At 39.2% G+C, this 20,545-nt stretch overlaps 1 pseudogene; it reads right to left on the reverse strand.

Moving 5' to 3' along the window:
• Positions 1 to 8,427: 8,427 nt before the first annotated feature.
• Positions 8,428 to 17,285, reverse strand: LOC127668926 (beta-defensin 39-like; annotated as a pseudogene).
• Between the last annotated feature and the right edge of the window lie 3,260 nt (positions 17,286 to 20,545).

A 20,545-nucleotide genomic window follows, 5' to 3' on the forward strand; every position in this document is an offset into this window, starting at 1 on the left:
CTATCCTGTGGTTCACCTTTATGAAGAATATTTAGCTCCAGCCTCACAAGCTTAGAAAGGATAAATACACAATGTGTGATTCAAGTACTTAAAGGGGCTCCAGGAAATGGAATGGAGCTAAATCCCATATTGAAGGGTATTAAATGGAATTAAGGGAGTTATAGCCTTTGGGTAAGATTCCTCACACTGAAGCTAATTATTTACATTTTTGAACCAGGAATAGGAACATCATGTTTGACATTATTATGACCTGACTATTGTTTTCATTTTGGAGATATACATTTGTGTCAAATTGACAAGGTTGTATTTTGATGGTTATTCTTGGTTGTCACCTTGACTATATCTGGAAAGATCACACTTGTGATCCAAATACTGAGGCACATTGGACATGCTTACAAAGATCTTGTGTAAAGGAATTAAAGAAAAACTTCGGTTCAGATGAGGAGCCTTTAAAGCCAGCACTCAGGAGACAGAGGCATACAGATTTCTGAGTTCAAAGTCAGTCTACAGAGCAAGTTCTAGGGCAGCCAAACTTGTGCAGTGAAGAAAAATTTTGAACACAGAAAGAATGAAGATGTAATAAAACAATGGGCCATGTTCCAGCCTTAGCAAGCAGCACAACTCTCTAGCCACATGGCTCTGGCTTTGAGTGAAAAAGAGGGGCTGCTTGAATAATTCATGCTGGTCAGTGGGAGCTAAGAAATTAGCAGTGATCCAGAAAAGACAAGGGACATGGTGGTGAAAATTTCTGGGAAGTGTTTTAGGAGAGCACAAAGAAGTTGTGTTCCAGATAATGACCTTAGGCTGAAAGATGGTCTTGATGGTGTGTAGGAATCGGACAGCTGAGGTTTGGCATTATGGGAAGCCTATCTCAGTCAGCTGCTGGTAGGGTGTCTCAAGGACAGTCATACTAGGCTCTGGTCTGTAAGTGAGTCACAAGTGAGGATGTACTTCATAGCATCAGTAACCGAGCCTTGGTGCTTCCCTATAAGATGGTTTCCAAGTTGTTCCAGTCACTGGACTGCCTTTCTTCAGTGTGTTCTCCATTTTTGTCTCTGCAGTTTTTAAATAGGAACAATTCTGGGTCTGAAATTTTGACTATGGCTTGGTAACCCTTTCCTTCTGCTTGAGGCCTTATGTATCTATTAGAGGTAGATTCTTTAAGTTCGCTCTCCCCACTGTTGGGCATTTTGGATAAGGTCAATGCCTTTGAGTCTTGAGAGTCTCTCACCTCTCAATTCTCTGGGACTTTCAGGAGGGTTTCCCTATCTTCTCCGCCCAGAGGCTGCATGTTTCCATTTATTTTCCTGGCTCTCTGGACTTCTTTCCTCTCCTCCCCTGCACAAATTATCCTGTTCCCCTTTTTCCCTTCCCTCCCCTCTCCCACTCAAGTCCCTTCCCCACTCTGCCTCCCATAATGTTTTGTTTACCCTTGCATTTGGGATTGAGTCATCCTCACTTGGCCCTTTCTGCTTGTTAAACTTCTTAAGGTCTGTGTGTTGTATCCTTCATAGTCTGTACTTTTTGGCTACTATCCACTTATCAGCGAGTACATATACTTTTGGGTCTAGTTTACCTCACTCAAGTTGATATTTTCTAGTTTCATCTATTTGCCTGCAAAATTCATAATGTCCAAATTTTTAATAGCGGAATAGTATTCCTCTGTGTAAATGAACCACATTTTCTGTATCCATTCTTCAGTTGAAGAGCATTTAGGTTGTTTTGAGCTTCTGGTTATCACAAAAAAGGCTGCCATGAACAGAGAGGAACTTGTGTTCTTGTGGTATGGTAGAGCATATTTTGGGTATATTCCGAGGAGTGGTATAGCTGGGTCTTCAGGTAGAACTCTTCCGTTTTCTGAGAAACTATCATATTGATTTCCAGAGTGGTTGTACCAGTTTGTAATCCCATCAGCAGTGGAGGAGTGCTCCTCTTTCCACAGAAACTCACCAGCAAGTGCTGTTACTTGAGTTTTTTTAATTGTAGCCATTATGATTGGTAAAAGGTATTGGTTTCAGGGTAGTTTTGATTTACATTTCCCTGATGACTAAGAACTTTGAACATTTTTTAAGTGCTTCTGAACCATTCAAGATTCTTCTGTTGTGAATTCTCTGTTTAGCTCTGAATCCCATTTCTTAATTGGGTTATTTGGGATTTTGGAGGTTAACTTTTTGACTTCTTATATATTTTGGAAATTAGCCCTCTATCAGATATAGAGTTAGTGAAGATATTTTTTCCCCAATCTGTAGGTGGCCTATTTATGCTGATGACTGTGTCTTTTGCCTTAGAGAAGCTTTTCAGTTTCTTATGGTCCTATTTATCTATTGTTGATATTAGAGCCTAGGCCATTGGTGTTCTGCTTAGAAAGTTTCCCCCTGGGCCATTGAGTTTGAAGCTCTTTCCTACCTTCTTTTCTATTAGATTCAGTGTATCTTGTTTTATGGTGAAGTCCTTCACTTTACCTTGACCAACTTGGACTTGAGATGTACACAAAATAATAAATATTTTCATTCATCTACATGCAGACTACTAGTTAGACCAGCACCATTTATCGAAGATGCTCCCTTTCTTCAACTGCATGTTTTTTGACTTTTTTTGTAAAAGATCAAGTGTCCATAGGTGTGTAGGTTTACTTCTGGTTCTTTGATTCTATTCCATTGATCAACCTGTCTCTGTACCAATACTGTGTGGTATTTATCACTATTGCTTTGTAGTACAGCTTGAGGTCAGGGATGGTGATTCCCCTAGAAGATTTTTTCATTGTTGAGAATTTTTTGGCTATTCTGGATTTTTTCCATATGATGTTGAGACCTTCTCTTTCCATGTCTGTGAAGACTTGTGTTGGGATTTTGATGGGAATTTCATTGAATCTATAGTTTGCTTTTGGTAAGATGGCCATTTTTACTATGTTAATTCTACCAAACCATGAGCATAGGAGACTTTTCCATCTTCTGAAGTCTTCTTTGATTTCTTCAGAGACTTGAAGTTCTTATCATATAGTTCTTTTATTTGCTCAGTAAGAGTTATACCAAGATATTTTATACTATTTGTGGCTATTGTGAAAGGTTGTTGCTTCCCTAATTTCTTTCTCAGCCTGTTTTTTATTTGTATAAAGTAAAGCTACTAATTCATTTGAGTTACTTTTATATCCTGCCACTTTCCTGAAGTGGTTTATCAGCTATAAGTAGTTCTCTGGTGGAAATTTTGGGGTTGCTTATGTATCGTATCTACAAATAGTGAGTCTTTGACTTATTCCTTTCCAATTTATATTTCCTTGATAACCTTTTGTTGCCTAATTGCTCTAGCAAGAACTTCAAGTACTATACTGAACACATAGGGAGAGAGTTGATTTTATATCCAGCCACTTTGAGTGGGAAGCCTTTTCTTGTCCCTGATTTTATTGGGGTTGTTTCTAGTTTCTTTCTATTTAATTTAATGTTGGCATTTGGTTTGCTATATATTGCTTCTATTATGTTTAGGTATTTGCCACGAATTCCTGATCTTTCCAGTACTTTTAACATGAAGGGGTGTTGTATTTTCAGAGGCTTTTTTTTTTAGCATTTTATGAAGTAATCATGTGGTTTTCCCCCAATGATTTTGTTTATATAGTGTATTACTTTGATGGATTTTTGTAAATTGAACCATCTCTGTATCCCCTGGGATGAAGCTTATTTGATCTTTGTGAGTGGTGCTTTTGATATGTTATTGGATTTGGTTTACAAGAATTTTACTGAGTATTTTTGCATCAATCATAAGCAAGGTTGGTATGAAGTTCTCTTTCTTTGTTGGGTCTTTGTGTGATTTAGGTATCAGAGTAATTGTAGCTTCATAGAATGAATTAGTTAGTGTTCCCTCCTTCTATTTCTATTTTGTGGAATAGTTTGAGGAGTATTGGTATTAGCTCTTCTTTGAAGGTCTGGTAGAATTCTGTGCTAAAGCTATCTGGCCCTGGGCTTTTTTTGATTGGGAGGTTTTTGGTGACTATTTCTATTTTTTTTATTTCTCTAGGAGTTGTGGGACTGTTTATATAGTTGGCCAGATCTTGATTTAACTTGGGATGTGGTATCAGTCTATAAAGTTATCAATTTCATCTAGGTTTTCTAGTTTTGTAAAGTATAGCCTATTGCTGTTGGTTCTGATGATTTTTTGAATATCCTCAGTTTCTGTTGTTTTTGTCTCCTGTTTCATTTCCGATTTTGTTCATTTGGATAATGTCTCTATGCCCTTCAGTTAGATTGACTAAGGGTTTTTCTATCCTGTTGATTTTCTCAAAGAACCAGCTCTTGATATTGCTGATTTCATGTCTAATTCTCTTTGTTTCTAACTGGTCAATTTCAGGCCTGAGTTTGACAGCCCTACTGTCTACTCCTCTTGGGTGTATTTGCTTCTTTCTGTTCTAGAGCTTTCAGGTGTACTGTTAGGCTGCTTGTATGGGACTTCTCCAGTTTCTTTATGAAAGCACTTAGTGGTATAAAATTTCCTTTTAACACTGCTTTCATTGTGTCCCATATGTTTGTGTATGTTGTGCCTTTATTTTCATTGAATTTTATAAAGTTTTTTATTTATTTATTTATTTTATTTCTTCCCTGACCAAGGTATCATTGAGTGGAGAGTTGTTAAGTTTCCAGGGAGTATGTGTGCTTTGTGTTGTTATTGAAGTCTAGCTTTAATCACTGGTGATCCAACAGAGTGCAGGGAATTTTCCCAATCTTCTTGTATTAGTTGAGGCTTGTTTTATGTCTAATTATATGGTTAATTTTGGAGAAGGTTCTATGAGGTACTGAGAAGAAGGAAAATTCTCTTGTTTTGGGGTGAAATATTTTGTAGATAACTGTTAAATATATTTTGTTCATAACTTCTGTTAGTTTCACTGTTTCTATTTAGTTTCTGTTTCAATTACGTGTCCATTGGTGAGAATGGAGTGTTGAAATCTCCCACTATTATTGTGTGAAGTTCAATGTGTGCTTTGAGCTTTAGTAATGTCTCAGTTAAGAATGTCTGTGCCCTTGCTGTTATGAATGTCTGTGCCCTTGCTTTTGGGGCAAAGATATTCAGAATTGATACTCCCTCCTGGTGGATTTTTCTTTTGATGTATATGAAGTGTCCTTTCTCATCATGCTTGATAACTTTTGGTTGAAAGTCTATTTTATTGGATATTAGGATGGCAAGTCCTGCTTCTTTCCTGGGACCATTTGCTTGGAAGACCTTTTTCCCATCCTCTTAATCTGAGATAGTGTTTGTCTTTGCTATTGAGGTGTGTTTCTTGTATGCAGCAAAATGCTGAATCTTGTTTGTGTATCTAGTCTGTTAGCTTGTAACTTTTTATAGGTGAGTTGAGTCCATTAATATTGAGAGATATTAAAGAGAGATGACTGTTAGTTTCTGATATGCTTGGTTTTGTAGTTGGCTTTGTGTGCTTGTGGTTCTCTCCTTTTGGCTTTGTTGTGAGATGCTTAATATCTTGTCTATTCTTTAGCATAGGTATCTTCCTTGTGTTGGAGCTTTCCTTCTAGGATTCTCTGTAAGGCTGGATTGGTAGACAGATACTGTTTGAATTTGGTTCTGTCCTGGGATATTTTGTTTTCTCCATCTATGTTGATTGAGAGTTTTGCTGGGTATAGTAGCCTAGGCTGGCATTTGTGTACTCTTAGAATTTGCCTGACCTCTGACCAGGCTCTTCTGACTTTCATAGTCTCCGTTGTGAAGTCTGGTGTAATTCTGAGAGGTCTATCTTTTTATGTTACTTGGCCCTTTCCCCTTGCAGCTTTTAATATTCTTTCTTTGTTCTGTGTGTTTAGTGTTTTATTTGTTTCCTCTTTAAGGGCTTCTACCTGTTTACCTGAGCTTTCCTGTATTTATTTTAGTGAGTTATTTATATCCTCCTTAAAGAACTTTATTTTCTTCATGAGATAGTATTTTAGGTCAGCTTCCTGATTTTCAGGTGCATTGGTTTATTCGGGCTTTGCTGTGGTGGGAGAACTGGGTTCTGATAATGTCCGTGTATATTGACTGCTGTTGCTTATGGCTTTGCACTTGCTTCTCACCATCTGGTTATCCCTGGGGTTTGCTGGTCCTGGTGACTCTGTCTGGATTCTGCCTCTTTTGTCCCTGGGTTGCTTCAGATCTCCTGGTAGGCCTGCAGCCCTGGCTGTAGCAGACCACATGTGGGGCATTTCAACAGGGGTCTCTTCAGAGGTGCAGAGAATCTGCTGATCTGTTGCCCTGGCTGCAACAGATCTCCTGGGAGGCCTTAAAACTGTTGGTCTTCAGAGGAGCAGGCAAGCTGTTGTCCTGTGAGAAAATGTTCTCCAGGGGCCCTAGAGTCTATGGTTTCTGTTTCCCTGTGTGCAGAAGAACTTCCAGAACGTTTTCAGTCTGTCGGGTCAGTTGCCCTGCATGCCACAGAGCCCCTGGGAGGTCTTCAGACTGGTGTCTGCTGCCCATTTGCCCTGTATACAGGGAGCTCCTGGGATACCTTCAAGCTGTGGTATCTTCAGGGGAGCAGACTAGCTGGTGATCAGTTGCTCGTTCAGGCTATGGTGTCAATTGCTCAACTGCTCTGAGTGCAGAACATCTTCTGGGATGGCTCAGGATATGGTGTCAATTGCTCTAGGTGCAGTGGATCCTCAACTGCTCTATGTGCAGCGGTTCCTCAAGGATGGGTCCCTATATGGTTTCTTCATGGGAGCATATCAGTTAGGAGTCTGCCCCAGCAGAAAGGACCGGGCAGAAGGGGGTCTATATATCTCTTTATTGTCTTATTTCCTACTATAATTTGGATGCTGCACAGTAATTAGATATGTGATGTGTTTACATTTTGACTAGTTCATGACATTCTTCTTATTCTCTTGTCCCCTTTCTTGTGAAAAAGCTTTTTATTTTTAAGTTTGATTTATTCTCATTTGCTTATTTTTGTTATAAATGTGTATCCTTCTTGGGTCATATCCATAAAAAGTCCTTACCAAGCAGGGTTACAGAGATTTTTGTACTATATTTGTTTCCTTGTTTCTAGTCTGAGTTTTCATATTGACATGTTCAATCCATTATTTGTTCATTTTCAGTATAATATGAGATAATAGGCTGAAACAGAAACCTGGGATTTTGTCCTATGAGTGGCTGGGTTAAAGGCTGCATTGAATTGTTGCATCATAATATGTACATGATTACAATAAGGATATTTACTAAAGAGCAAGTAGATTCTAGTGCCACACCTGAGGTAGGTAGGGTTATTCTGTATCTACCTTATGAAGTTTTTGTACATTCAAAAAGGTCAGCCTTCACATATACCATTCTGAAACTGGAAACTTGAAACCTCTAGACTCAGGCTCCTAAAATCAACCCCTAACCACTTGTAAGAAAAACTAACTTTATTTGGCTAAGTAAATGGTGATGGTCATGTGTTGCTAAAGCGTTTGCTCATCCTGGCTTTTCTTAGGACCTTTCCAGCTCCTCTGTACTTCAATATATGTAGAGCCTTGGCTTCTAACTGGTGCATCAAGATGAGTCATACAGTATTACTCACAAGGATGCATACTGTCTTCCAAAACTCCATTCTCATTTCCTGATTTATAGAAGATAATTTGGACATAATGCGTGGGAATGAAATTTAAGAAGGTGTTGCAACTGTTCCCCTAAAATTTGAATCAGATCATATCTAATAATAGAGCTTTTCCTAGTGGATTTTATTAAACCTTTAATGTATGTGTCAGTGATGTAGAAAGGACTCAAATTCTATGGGTAGTTATTAGGATGACATCAAAACCCAAAGTTCTCACTATTATAAAGGTAGCATTATCTGTTTTCTTCTTCATGTTAGCACACAGAATTACCCTTAATCTCTGTTCACTGACACCGGTAGCCTCCCATGTATAAAGTCTTTAGATTCGTGTGAGAAACTAGTTAGTGAATTAAAGGGATCAAGCTATCTGTATCTCTGAAGAGTGTCATAGGAGTCTTTTTGTCAGTCCCAACTTGGGGTGGGAATAGTGGCCACTGGATTCAGAAACCTAAATACAATGATTATAATTGGATCCAAAGGTGTCAGGTACCTTGTGGCTACAAGGAAACTGAAAATATGAAGGAGGTTGCAGAGTGGTTGTGATGGTTTGATATGAACAAGCCCTGACTACATAAACTAATTTAGGTAGAAGTGGCTCCATGCCCCTGATTCCTCTTGCCAATGAGGTGAATTCCTATTCAGACAAGATGGTGTTTGATAGGATATTTCTAGAAAAATCAAATAAAATCCCATTTGCTTAATTTTGGCCATATTTCTACTTTATCAGACAGGGATTTAGACTGGCCGGTCTTTTATTACAGGTTCCCCAAAATAACATACATTTTCTTAACTCAATATGGATTTATAGATGGCTCATTTTAGTATGGAGAAGCTACATGACAGAATGTTTTTCTTTATTATAGCAATGATTACACCTTCTTCTTCCTTGGAACGCTGATATACAAAAGGTGTTTTTGGCAACACTTGCCTCTCTTCCATCATAACACATGCCAACCTCATCTTGCAAATATGGGCATTAGGAAGTGTGGCAGGTGTTATTCTTTTAAAAACATTTTATTGAGTCAACACCAGAAACTGCAAGAAAATGATAAACAAACCTCAGATCATTTGTAATAGTTGTAGTGATTTTTAGCATGTTTGTGGAATATAGAAGAGTTCTACACAAAGTATGTAGAAAACATTTATCATTTTAAGAACTATTACCACAAGTGATGTTTTTTTTAATTATTTTATTTTTTTAAAATATTTTTAATGGATATATTTTTATTTACATTTCAAATGATTTCCCCTTTTCTAGCGCCCCACTCCCCGAAAGTCCCGTAAGCCCCCTTCTCTCCCCCTGTCCTCCCACCTACCCCTACCCACTTCCCCGTTCTGGGTTTGCTGAATACTGCTTCACTGAGTCTTTCCAGTCCTGGGCCACTATTCTTTTCTTCTTGTCCCTCATTTGATGTGTAGATTATGTTTTGGGTATTCCAGTTTTCTAGGTTAATATCCACTTATTAGTGAGTGCATACCATGATTCACCTTTTGAGTCAGGGTTACCTCACTTAGTATGATGTTCTCTAGCTCCATCCATTTGCCTAAGAATTTCATGAATTCATTGTTTCTAATGGCTGAATAGTACTCCATTGTGTAGATATACCACATTTTTTGCATCCACTCTTCTGTTGAGGGATACCTGGGTTCTTTCCAGCTTCTGGCAATTATAAATAGGGCTGCTATGAACATAGTAGAGCATGTATCCTTATTACACGGTGGGGAATCCTCTGAGTATATGCCCAGGAGTGGTATAGCAGGATCTTCTGGAAGTGAGGTGCCCAGTTTTCTGAGGAACCGCCAGACTGATTTCCACAGTGGTTGTACCAATTTGCAACCCCACCAGCAGTGGAGGAGTGTTCCTCTTTCTCCACACCCTCTCCAACACCTGCTGTCTCCTGAATTTTTAATCTTAGCCATTCTGACTGGTGTAAGATGAAATCTCAGGGTTGTTTGATTTGCATTTTCCTAATGACTAATGAAGTTGAGCATTTTTTAAGATGCTTCTCCGCCATCCGAAGTTCTTCAGGTGAGAATTCTTTGTTTAACTCTGTACCCCATTTTTTAATAGGGTTGTTTGGTTTTCTGGAGTCTAACTTCTTGAGTTCTTTATATATATTGGATATTAGCCCTCTATCTGATATAGGGTTGGTGAAGATCTTTTCCCAATTTGCTGGTTGCTGATTTGTCCTCCTGATGGTGTACTGTGCCTTACAGAAACTTTGTAATTTTATGAGGTACCATTTGTCAATTCTTGCTCTTAGAGCATACGCTATTGGTGTTCTGTTCAGAAACTTTCTCCCTGTACCGATGTCCTCAAGGGTCTTCCCCAGTTTCTTTTCTATTAGCTTCAGAGTATCTGGCTTTATGTGGAGGTCCTTGATCCATTTGGATTTGAGCTTAGTACAAGGAGACAAGGATGGATCAATTCGCATTCTTCTACATGCTGACCTCCAGTTGAACCAGCACCATTTGTTGAAAAGGCTATCTTTTTTCCATTGGATGTTTTCACCCTCTTTGTCGAGGATCAAGTGGCCATAGGTGTGTGGGTTCATTTCTGGATCTTCAACCCTGTTCCATTGATGGTCCTGCCTGTCACTGTACCAATACTATGCAGTTTTTTAACACTATTGCTTTGTAGTATTGCTTGAGGTCAGGGATCCTGATTCCCCCAGAATTTCTTTTGTTGCTGAGAATAGTTTTAGCTCTCCTGGGTTTTTTTGTTATTCTAGATGAATTTGGTAATTCCTCTTTCTAACTCGGTGAAGAATTGAGTTGGGATTTTGATGGGTATTGCTGTATATTGCTTTTGGCAAAATGGCCATTTTAACTATATTGATTCTACTGATCCATGAGCATGGGAGGTTTTCCCATTTTTTGAGGTCTTCTTCCATTTCCTTCTTCAGAGTCTTGAAGTTCTTGTCATAAAGATCTTTCACATGTTTGGTAAGAGTCACCCCAAGATACTTTATACTGTTTGTGGCTATTGTGAAGGGGGTCCTTTCCCTAATTTCTTTCTCAGCCTGCTTATCCTTTGAGTGTAGGAAGGCCACTAATTTGCTTGAGTTGATTTTATAACCTGCCAATTTGCTGAAGTTGTTTATCAGCTGTAGGCGTTCTCTAGTGGAGTTTTTTGGGTCACTTAGGTACACTATCATGTCTTCTGCAAATAATGATAGTTTGACTTCTTCCTTTCCAATTTGTATCCCTTTGACCTCCTTATGTTGTATAATTGCTCTATCTAGTACCTCAAGTACAATATTGAAAAGATAAGGAGGAAGTGGGCAGCCCTGTCTAGTTCCTGATTTTAGTGGGATTGCTTCAAGTTTCTCTCCATTTAGTTTGATGCTGGCTACCGGTTTGCTGTATATTGCTTTTACTATGTTTAGTTATTGGCCTTGAATTCCTGTTCTTTCCAAGACTTTAAGCATGAAAGGATGCTGAATATTGTCAAATGCTTTTTCAGCATCCAATGAAATGACAATGTGGTTTTTTTCTTTGAGTTTGTTTATGTAGTGGATTGCATTGATGGATTTCCGTATATTGAACCAACCCTGCATTCCCGGGATAAAGCCTACTTGATCGTGGTGGATGATCGTTTTGATGTGTTCTTGGATTCGGTTGGCATGAATTTTATTGAGTCCTTTTGCATCGAAGTTCATAAGGGAAATTGGTCTGAAGTTCTCTTTCTTTGTTGGATCTTTGTGTGGTTTTGGTGTCAGCGCAATTGTGGCTTCATAGAAGGAATTGGGTAGGTTCCTTCTGTTTCTATTTTGTGGAATAGTTTGAAGAGTATTGTTGTTAACTCTTCTTTGAAGGTCTGATAGAATTCTGCACTGAAACCATCTGGTCCTGTGCTTTTTTTGGTTGGAAGACTTTCTATGACTCCTTCTATTTCTTTAGGCATTATGGGACTGTTTAGATGATCTATTTGGTCCTGATTTAATTTTGGTATTTTGTATCTGTCTAGGAAATTGTCCATTTCCTCCAGATTCTCCAGTTTTGTTGAGTACAGGCTCTTGTAGTAGGATCTGATGATTTCTTGGATTTCCTCAGTTTCCATTGTTATATCACCCTTTTCATTTCTAAGTTTGTTAATTTGGATACTTTCTCTGTGCCCTTTGGTCAGTCTGGCTAAGGGTTTATCTATCTTGTTGATTTTCTCAACGAACCAGCTCCTGGTTTTGTTGATTCTTTGTATGGTTCTCTTTGTTTCTATTTGATTGATTTCAGCCCTGAGTTTGATGATTTCCTGCCTTCTACTCCTCCTGGGTGAAATAGCTTCTTTTTGTTCCAGGGCTTTCAGGTATGCCATTAATCTGGTAATGTATGCTCTCTCTATTTTCTTTTTGGAGGCACTCAGGGCTATGAGTTTTCCTCTTAGCACTGCTTTCATTGTGTCTCATAGATTTGGATATGTTGTGTCTTCATTTTCATTGTGTTCTAAAAAGTCTTTAATTTCTTTCTTTATTTCTTCCTTGACCAAGGTATCATTGAGTAGAATATTGTTCAGTTTCCACGTGTATATAGGTTTTCTGTTGTTTTTGTTGCTATTGAAGACATCTTTTACTCCATAGTGATCTGATAGGAGGCATGGGATTAGTTCGATCTTCTTATATTTGTTGAGGTCTGTCTTGTGACCAGTTATATGGTTGATTTTGGAGAAGGTCCCATGGGGTGCTGAGAAAAAGGTATATTCTTTTGCTTTAGGATAGAATGTTCTATATATATCTGTTAAATCTAATTGGTCCAAAGCTTCAATTAGTTTCACTGTGTCCCTGTCTAGTTTCCGTTTTCCTGATCGGTCCATTGAGGAAAGTGCAGTATTGAAGTCACCCACAATTATTGTGTTAGGTGCAACGTGTGCTTTGAGTTTTAATAAAGTTTCTTTTACGAAAGAGGGTGCACTTGCATTTGGAGCATAGATGTTCAGGATTGAGAGTTCTTCCTGTTGTATTTTTCCTTTGACCAGCAAGAAGTGTCCCTCAGAGTCTCTTTTGATGACTTTGGGTTGAAAGTCAATTTTATCTGATATTAAAATGACTACTCCCGCTTGTTTTCTGAGACCATTTTCTTGTAAAATTGTCTTCCAGCCTTTTACTCTAAGGTAGTGTTTGTCTTTGACCCTGAGGTTTGTTTCCTGTAAGCAGCAAAATGTAGGGTCCTGTTTACGTATCCAGTCAGTTATTCTATGTCTTTTTATTGGGGCATTGAGTCCATCAATGTTAAGAGATATTAAGGAATAGTGATTATTACTTCCTGTCATTTTTGATGCTATTTTTAAAATTTGATCGGTTAACTTCTTTTGGGTTTGATGAAAGGCTACTATCTTGCTTTTTCCAGGGTGAAGTATCCCTCCTTGTATTGATGTTTTCGTCCTATTATCCTTTGTAGGGCTGGGTTTGTTGATAGATATTGGGTAAACTTGGTTTTGTCATGGAATATCTTAGTTTCTCCATCTATGGTGAATGAGAGTTTTGCTGGATATAGTAGTTTTGGCTGGCATTTGTGTTCTCTTAGAGTCTGCATGAGATCTGTCCAGGACCTTCTAGCCTTCATAGTCTCAGGTGAAAAGTCTGCTGTGATTCTGATAGGTCTTCCTTTATATGTTACTTGGCCTTTTTCTCTTACTGCCTTTAATATTCTTTCTTTGTTTAGTACATTTGGTGTTTTGATTATTATGTGACGGGAAGTATTTCTGTTCTGGTCCAGTCTGTTTGGAGTTCTGTAGGCTTCTTGTATATTCATGGGCATCTCTCTCATTAGGTTAGGGAAGTTTTTTTCCATAATTTTATTGAAGATATTTGCTGGCCCTTTAAGTTGTAAATCTTCACTCTCATCTATGCCTATAATCCTTAGGTTTGGTCTTCTCATTGTGTCCTGGATTTCCTGGATATTTTGGGTTACAAGCTTTTTGCATTTTACATTTTCTTTAACTGTTGAATCCATGGTTCCAATGGTATCTTCAGCATCTGAGATTCTTTCTTCTATCTCTTGTATTCTGTTGTTGCTATTTGCATCTGTGTTCCCTGATTTCTTCCCAAGGCTTTCTATCTCCAAAGTTGTCTCCCTTTGAGTTTTCTTAGTTGCTTCTACTTCTGATTTTAGATCCTGGATGGTTTTGCTTCGCTACTTCACTTGCTTGTTTGTGCTTTCCTGTAATTCTTTAAGAGATTTTTGTGTTTCATCTTTCAAGACCTCAGCCTGTTGACCAAAGTTCTCCTGTATTTCTTTAAGTGTTTTTTGCGTTTCCTCCTTATTGGCTTTTGTATTCTCCTGGATTTCTTTCAATGATTTTTGTGTTTCCCTTGCAAGTGCTTCTAACTTTTAATCCATTTTCTCCTGAATTTCTTTAAGTATGTCCTTCATGTGTTCCTGTACCAGCATCATGACCAGTGATTTTAAATCCAAATCTTGTTTTACTGGTGTGATGGGGTATCCAGGACATGCTGGTAAAGGAGAATTTTGTTCAGATGTTGCCATATTGCCTTGATTTCTGTTAGTGACGTTCCTGCATTTGCCTTTTGCCATCCAGTTCTCACTGGTGTTAGTTGATCTTGTCAATGCTGGACTCACGAGTGCAAGCTGCCCCTTCCCAGGTGGCCTCTGGTGCACAGCTTACCTCCTGCACTGACTGGAGACAGGGTGCTATTGCCCAGGCTGTTCAGACCCCAAGCAGACACCTGAAGGTTCCCGCTGGGGTCTGCTGGATTCACCAGAGCACACTGACTCCCCACTGGCCGCCCGGAAGCCCTTCTTGCCTCTTGCAGGACCTGGAGATGTGGTGTTGCCGCCCAGGCTGATCTGGATCGGGAAGCAGAGAGGTCTGAGGGCTACTGCCAGAGGCCTCAGGACTGGAACCTAAGCTCTGTGTCACAGGAGCAAGCTGTGCTGTGAGCTCCCAGACTGCTTCTGGATGTACACCAGGTCTCCCGCACTTCCTGGAGACCGAGTGCTGTGGCCCAGGCTGTTCAGATCCCTAAGCAGGCACCTGAAGGCTCCCGCTGGGGCCCGCTGGATTCACCGGAGCACACCGACTTCTCCCTGATGGCCACCCAGAAGCCCCCTACAAGTGATGTTTAAGACCACTAATAAAATCCAATTGAATTCAGTTACCAGGGAGCCCCATTGCTCAAAAGTCATATATATTATGGCTATTACATTGGAAAGAACAAATGGAGATTACTTTCTTTTCTATTCATTTTGAGACAAGTCTCATTCTATAGGCTTTACTTGCTTGGAATCCATTATTTAGCTCAGGCTGGCTCTGAATCACAGAGATGCTCTTTCCTCATCCTCTTTGATACTGGGAGTATAGGATGGAGCACCATCTCTGGCTGTAGAAGCTTCTCATCACCACAAACTCTTCAGTGGGACAGTGGTGCTAAGGTGGTGGGAGGAAGTGGAGTGACACTCTGCTTTTTCCACCCCAGGACTTTCTCAGAGAAGCAGCACAGCCTAAGCCCCTCACTTGCTCACCCTAAATCCATCTTCCTGAGTTCTGTCTCATAGCCTTTCTCTACGTTTTTTGGGGTTCTGACTTCCATTGTGTATGGTTGTTGCAAGAGCAATGCTCTAAATCTAATTTTGGCCTCTACAATGATCATCTTTTGTCAGATCCTCCAAAGTTGGGTCCTCTGAAGTCAGACCTCCAGATTTTGTTTCCTTTTGTGTGCTGTCTTTGTTGAGAAGATTCTATAAGCATATGTAGCATAGTTTATGTTCCCTGGTGAAATACTTGCAGCTGATTGTCTGGTAGTAAAACATGCAGTCAAAATTAAGTTTTGAAAGCTCTTTGCTAAAGATCCACAATGATTCATTTGTTTGTTTTTCTTAATGACATAATTAATCTAAATATTCCTATATGTGTTTCTCTTCTTTATTCTTGATCAGTGGATTTGTTGTTTTAAATTATGAATTTGACAGAATCTAGAGTCACTTGAAGAGATGGGCCTCTTTTATGCTTGTGGGAAACTATCTTGATTGTGGTAATGGATGTGGGGTGACCCATTTTAAGTGTGGACAGGACATTCCCCAGACATGCATCATGGAATATATAAAATGGAGGAACTGAGGAAGCCTGCACTCATTCATTGCTCTGTATTTGGACTGTGGCTTAATGTAGTTTCCTTTCCAGTTGCTATGATGAAATATTGTGACAAAACAACTTATGAGAGAAAGGACTTAGTTCATAACTACAAGTTATAGTTTACAAGGACAACAAGATGTCAGGACCTTGAAGTTAGTTATCACAACCATCATCAAAAGCAGAGAGAGAGAGAGAGAGAGAGAGAGAGAGAGAGAGAGAGAGAGAGAGAGAAGAGCACACTTGAATGCCATTGCTTAGCTCATTTTCTGTAATCTTTTACAGTCCAGTCCCTAAACCCTGGAAATGGGCGTGTCTTCTTACCTCAGTTAATTCAACAAAGACAGTCACCTATGGATTATCTAGACAATCCCTGATTGATATTCTTTTCCATGATGTTCTAAGATTTTGTCAAGTAGACAAGTATCACATGGTTGTCCTCTGAGCAGCTACTTAAAGTTCCCTGGTTTCCCTGCCACAGTCTACTATATACTGAGTGAGCTTGGAGATAAAACATTTTCTCCCATTTGCTTTTTTTTCTGAATATTGCTTCATATCAGAAAATAAATAAATGAAGGCAATTGCTAAGCAGAGGAAGGTTAAACAATGTAGGACCGTTTTAAACCAATGAGAGACTCAGTACTCAGTTCATTCAAGGTCTCTCTGATCTGACAGATGACAACTGTGAAGTCCATTGCTCTTCACAGAGCAGAATGTTCACACCGACAGAACTTGGACCAGGATGGATGCTCCCAGCCCCACTTTGATTCTCATACAATGCAAGTACTCCCCTAGCTGACCACTGCATTCTACTGCTCCATAAGAATCAGTTTCTGGCTTTCCTTTAGCAAATTGTGTTCATCAGAACAAAGCAGTGACTATGGGCTTTACTTTCAGTTACATTTTGAGTTCAAGACCTCCTTATGCAGCGGTGATAGTTAATTTAATTCCTGATCTTGTGAACTGTGCACTTGATGTCTGATCCCTATTCACATGATTGGGGTAAATATCCAAGAAAGGGTGATCCTGACTCCCTTTTATTCACCAGTACATTGTGAGGCATTAGTTAAAATGAGAGCCCTTGTACTTCATTCAAGGTCTATGTTTCCTAGACGAGGCTTTTCAGGACATGTGTTATCTGCCACTAAGTTTCCTTATCTAAAACATCAAGTTCATATTCCTCATTAGCCAAGTTTATTGTGGTCATGTGTTAAATGTTCCTGTGAAACGTAGCTAAGGAGTGGGTGTCCATTTCATGATAGACATCTGGCCTCTTGGTGAGCTATGTCTTCATGGGGGTAAGAAATAATGTTTTCTACAAAGAATATTTTCTAGATGACCATGACAAGAAGGTGGTTGAAAATCTTGGGAATCTCTTTTACTAGCTCTTCCTTCTGGCCAGGCTAACTGCCTGATACCTAGGACACAGGATGAAGCACTGTTGCCAGTTGGCTTCAGGCTTTTGAGCTTTGGAATGCTGTCCTATTGATCGCTCCTCAGATCCAACATTAATTTTTCACCTGTTCTGTGACCCAATGTACCCAGCGCTGGTCAGGGGTTTAGCAGGTCTTGGGACTTACCTATGTTGATCTGAAAGCAGAAAAGAGAGAGGATCAGCAGCAGAAAGCAGGAGATCTTCATGATTGCTGCACAAGGAGTTGATTACGGTCAGAGCCAGTGCTGGAAAGCTTCCTTAAAGGTGAACTCAGAGCACAGAGTGCTTCTGTAATAATAGAGGGGCGGGAATAAGTAACCTCAAAGTTGAGCTTTAAGGAGGGATGGCAATCTAGAGTGACTGTCCAATAGCTAAGCTCTACAGTGCTTATCTGAGGCATCTCAAATTCTGAGATCATTTTGTCTCTGTTGCCTGGATCTAGATTTTGCTCCTATCTGGAAATGCTAAATGCCACATGTCTCAATAGGACTCATAAATACTCCATAGGGCTAATTTTATATCTGGCTACTTTATATCTGATAGTTGTTTATCAGCTATAGGATTTCTCTTGTGGAGTTTTTCGGGTTGCTTAAATATACCATCATGCAATCTGCAAATAGTGACAATTTGACTTCTTCCTTTCCAATTTGTATCTCTTTTACCTCCTTTTGTTGTCTAATTGCTCTAGCTATGTAATAATCTTATACACACATAGAAACAATAATAAATCATAAGTATGTAAAGATAACCTAGTGAGTTAATTTAGTGTTATTTTTATATATATAATTTTGGAGCTGAGCACTTGGTACTGGATAACCAATTTGGGGCTCATCACTGCAGAAGCATAATTATCTATCTCTTTGTAATTATTAGGAGCTTGTAATGCTTTGTATATGGGTAGACTCCCTTAAGATTTTTCTTTTAGTATGTCTATTAATGTTGTCACTGTCCAGTTCTTATTTTATATAGCCATGCGACTGACATTTCATAATTGTAGCTTCCCTGTCATTTCTAGAAGGTACAAACTCACAATCAACTTCTGGGCCTTAGCAATCTACTGCAGTGATCACAGGGCCATAGATGTACAAGTGGAGCTGTAGATACATCCTATTGATGCTGAAAAATCCCACAATAAATGGTTTCCTGTATTTTGACCACTTAATGTTTTCTGAGATGATCTCTGCTGCAAACAGAAGCTTCTTTTATGAGGACTGAGAGCTACTCTTACCTGTGGATATAAAATGCACTTATAAATTATGCTGACTCAATAAATTGGCAGGAGTAGGTACTCCTCTGAGATCTATGACGTCAACAGCCCAGATAGTTTGCTAGGTTTCTAGTACTTGTTATTACTTGCTTCTAGTTGATTCTGTCTTATGTCTCATTAAAGAGCTTATTTAGGTTACCACCAAGATATGTACGACACTATTACATCTTTAGGAGTATCTTTCAAGACTGTACTTAACCCAAGAGACTTATCTCTCAAAACTTGTTTTCATTCAAGTTTGGTTCAAAACTTGTACCAAAATATGTTAGGCAAGCTGTCAAATAGGAATTGGTCAGCAGTTATACCTAGCAACAATACTTAAGAAACATATGTAATATGTCTTGATCAAATTCACCCCAAATTCCTTTATGAACTCCCATTACAACCCATCAACCAGTGTTGCCTCTGTGTAGATGGGGATATATAGAATTAAATATTTAAATAAAATCCCATCATGGGTTTCTGCTACCCTCCCCAATGATTTGTGTTTCTGAATAAAAGACACACATAAAACCTTTATCTTTTGATATGCTTTAAACAGGGTAACAGCTGGAGCACTTCCTAACCTCCATGCAGTTAGTCCACCTCCCACTGATAATCCTGGGTTATTACTTAAACTAAATTCTATATTCTGCCTTGGCTGCCCTGGGTCACCCTTGCCTGGCTCCTTCACATGCGGGCTCCTCCTCCCTGTCCTCCACTTTTTTCAGGCATGGCATCTCCTCTTCCCAACATGGTATATCATCTTCTACCTCTTTCCTCGATGTCCCAAGCATGGGATTCCTAAAATCTTAAAAAGCATGCTTCCTAAAAAGTCCTACCTCAGTCTGCCCTGCCCAGATATTGGATACCAGTTTCTTTATTGATCAATCAGAACTACTTGGAGACAGGGTCCCTCAGCGTCTTTTATGCAGAGTCATGTAAGTGATTTTGGGGACCAAAATTAACATTATAGTACAAGTAGCATTAGGCCTATTCACATTAGAGCCATCTGCCACAGCAGGAGTATAGGAGCCATTCCCCGAGGAAAAAAAATCTCACTCTTTTCACCAGTTGTTTATCAATTTCCAACAGCTTTTTACTTATGACTTTAGGTGACAGTGTCCATCCATGCAGATATTTTGACAGTCTTGATCCTGTCTTAAGACCTTCATCCATAGCTCCTGTGAGTTTGATTGTCAGAGGCTCTATTGTGTTAAGAAAAGGGGAAATCATTTGAAATGTAAATAAATTATATCGAATAATAAAAAAAAAAAAAAAAGAAAATATCTTTTTCCTGCAGATGTATTTTACCTTTACTCTTACATTTTTTTCCTGTCCCCTTGTGGTAGTTTGAACATCTTTGGCCAACATAGATCCGTGAGTTTGAATTCTTGCCCACAGGCCATGGAGCTCTTCGGAGGTATGGCCTTATTGGGGGTGTGTGGCCTACTTTGTCACTGTGTAGGTAGACTTTGTTTGATCCTATGCTTAATCTCTGCCCAGTGTGGAATTCCAGTCTTTTCCTAGCTGCTTTCAGATCAATATGTAGAACTCTTGACTCTCACAATTCCAAGTTTTCATGCATGATACCATTTCCTACTATGAGGATAATGGAGTAAACCTCTGAAACTGTAAGACAGAACCAGTTACTATTGTGTCTTCCCAACAATAAAACCCTAAGCCAGAAATTGTTACCAGGTACTGGGGTATTGCAGTGACAGGCATGACCATGTTTTTGTTGGGAGGAATATAGACCATGAAGAGATGTCTCAGCAGTTAAGAGCATTGACTGTTCTTTTGAAGGTCCTGAGTTCAAATCCCAGAAACCAAATGGTGGCTCACAACAATCTGTAATGAGATCTGATGCCCTCTTTTGGTGTGTCTAAAAACAGCTACAGTGTACTTACATAGAATAAATCTTAAAAATAAATCCCTTGATTGATTTAAGTGGGGCTTAATGGGATATCTTAGTAGGAATGTGGAAGGCAGTGGTCTTGAGGGCAATTTGAATTGTGTGTGTGTGTGTGTGGGCTGGCTCAAGAGGTTTTTGAGTAGAAGTATTTTAATATGTTGCCTAGAGATTGTTCTTGTGATAATGTTGAAAAATGTTTCTGCTTTTGCCCTTGTTCATAGAGTCTGCCTGAATCTAAGGTGAAGAGGTTTAAGTTAATTGAAATCTCCCAGGGAATCTCAAAATAACCAAGTTTAGACTCTTGA

This window comes from Apodemus sylvaticus, chromosome 18, assembly GCF_947179515.1.
Source record: "Apodemus sylvaticus chromosome 18, mApoSyl1.1, whole genome shotgun sequence".
Classification (NCBI taxonomy): domain Eukaryota; kingdom Metazoa; phylum Chordata; class Mammalia; order Rodentia; family Muridae; genus Apodemus; species Apodemus sylvaticus.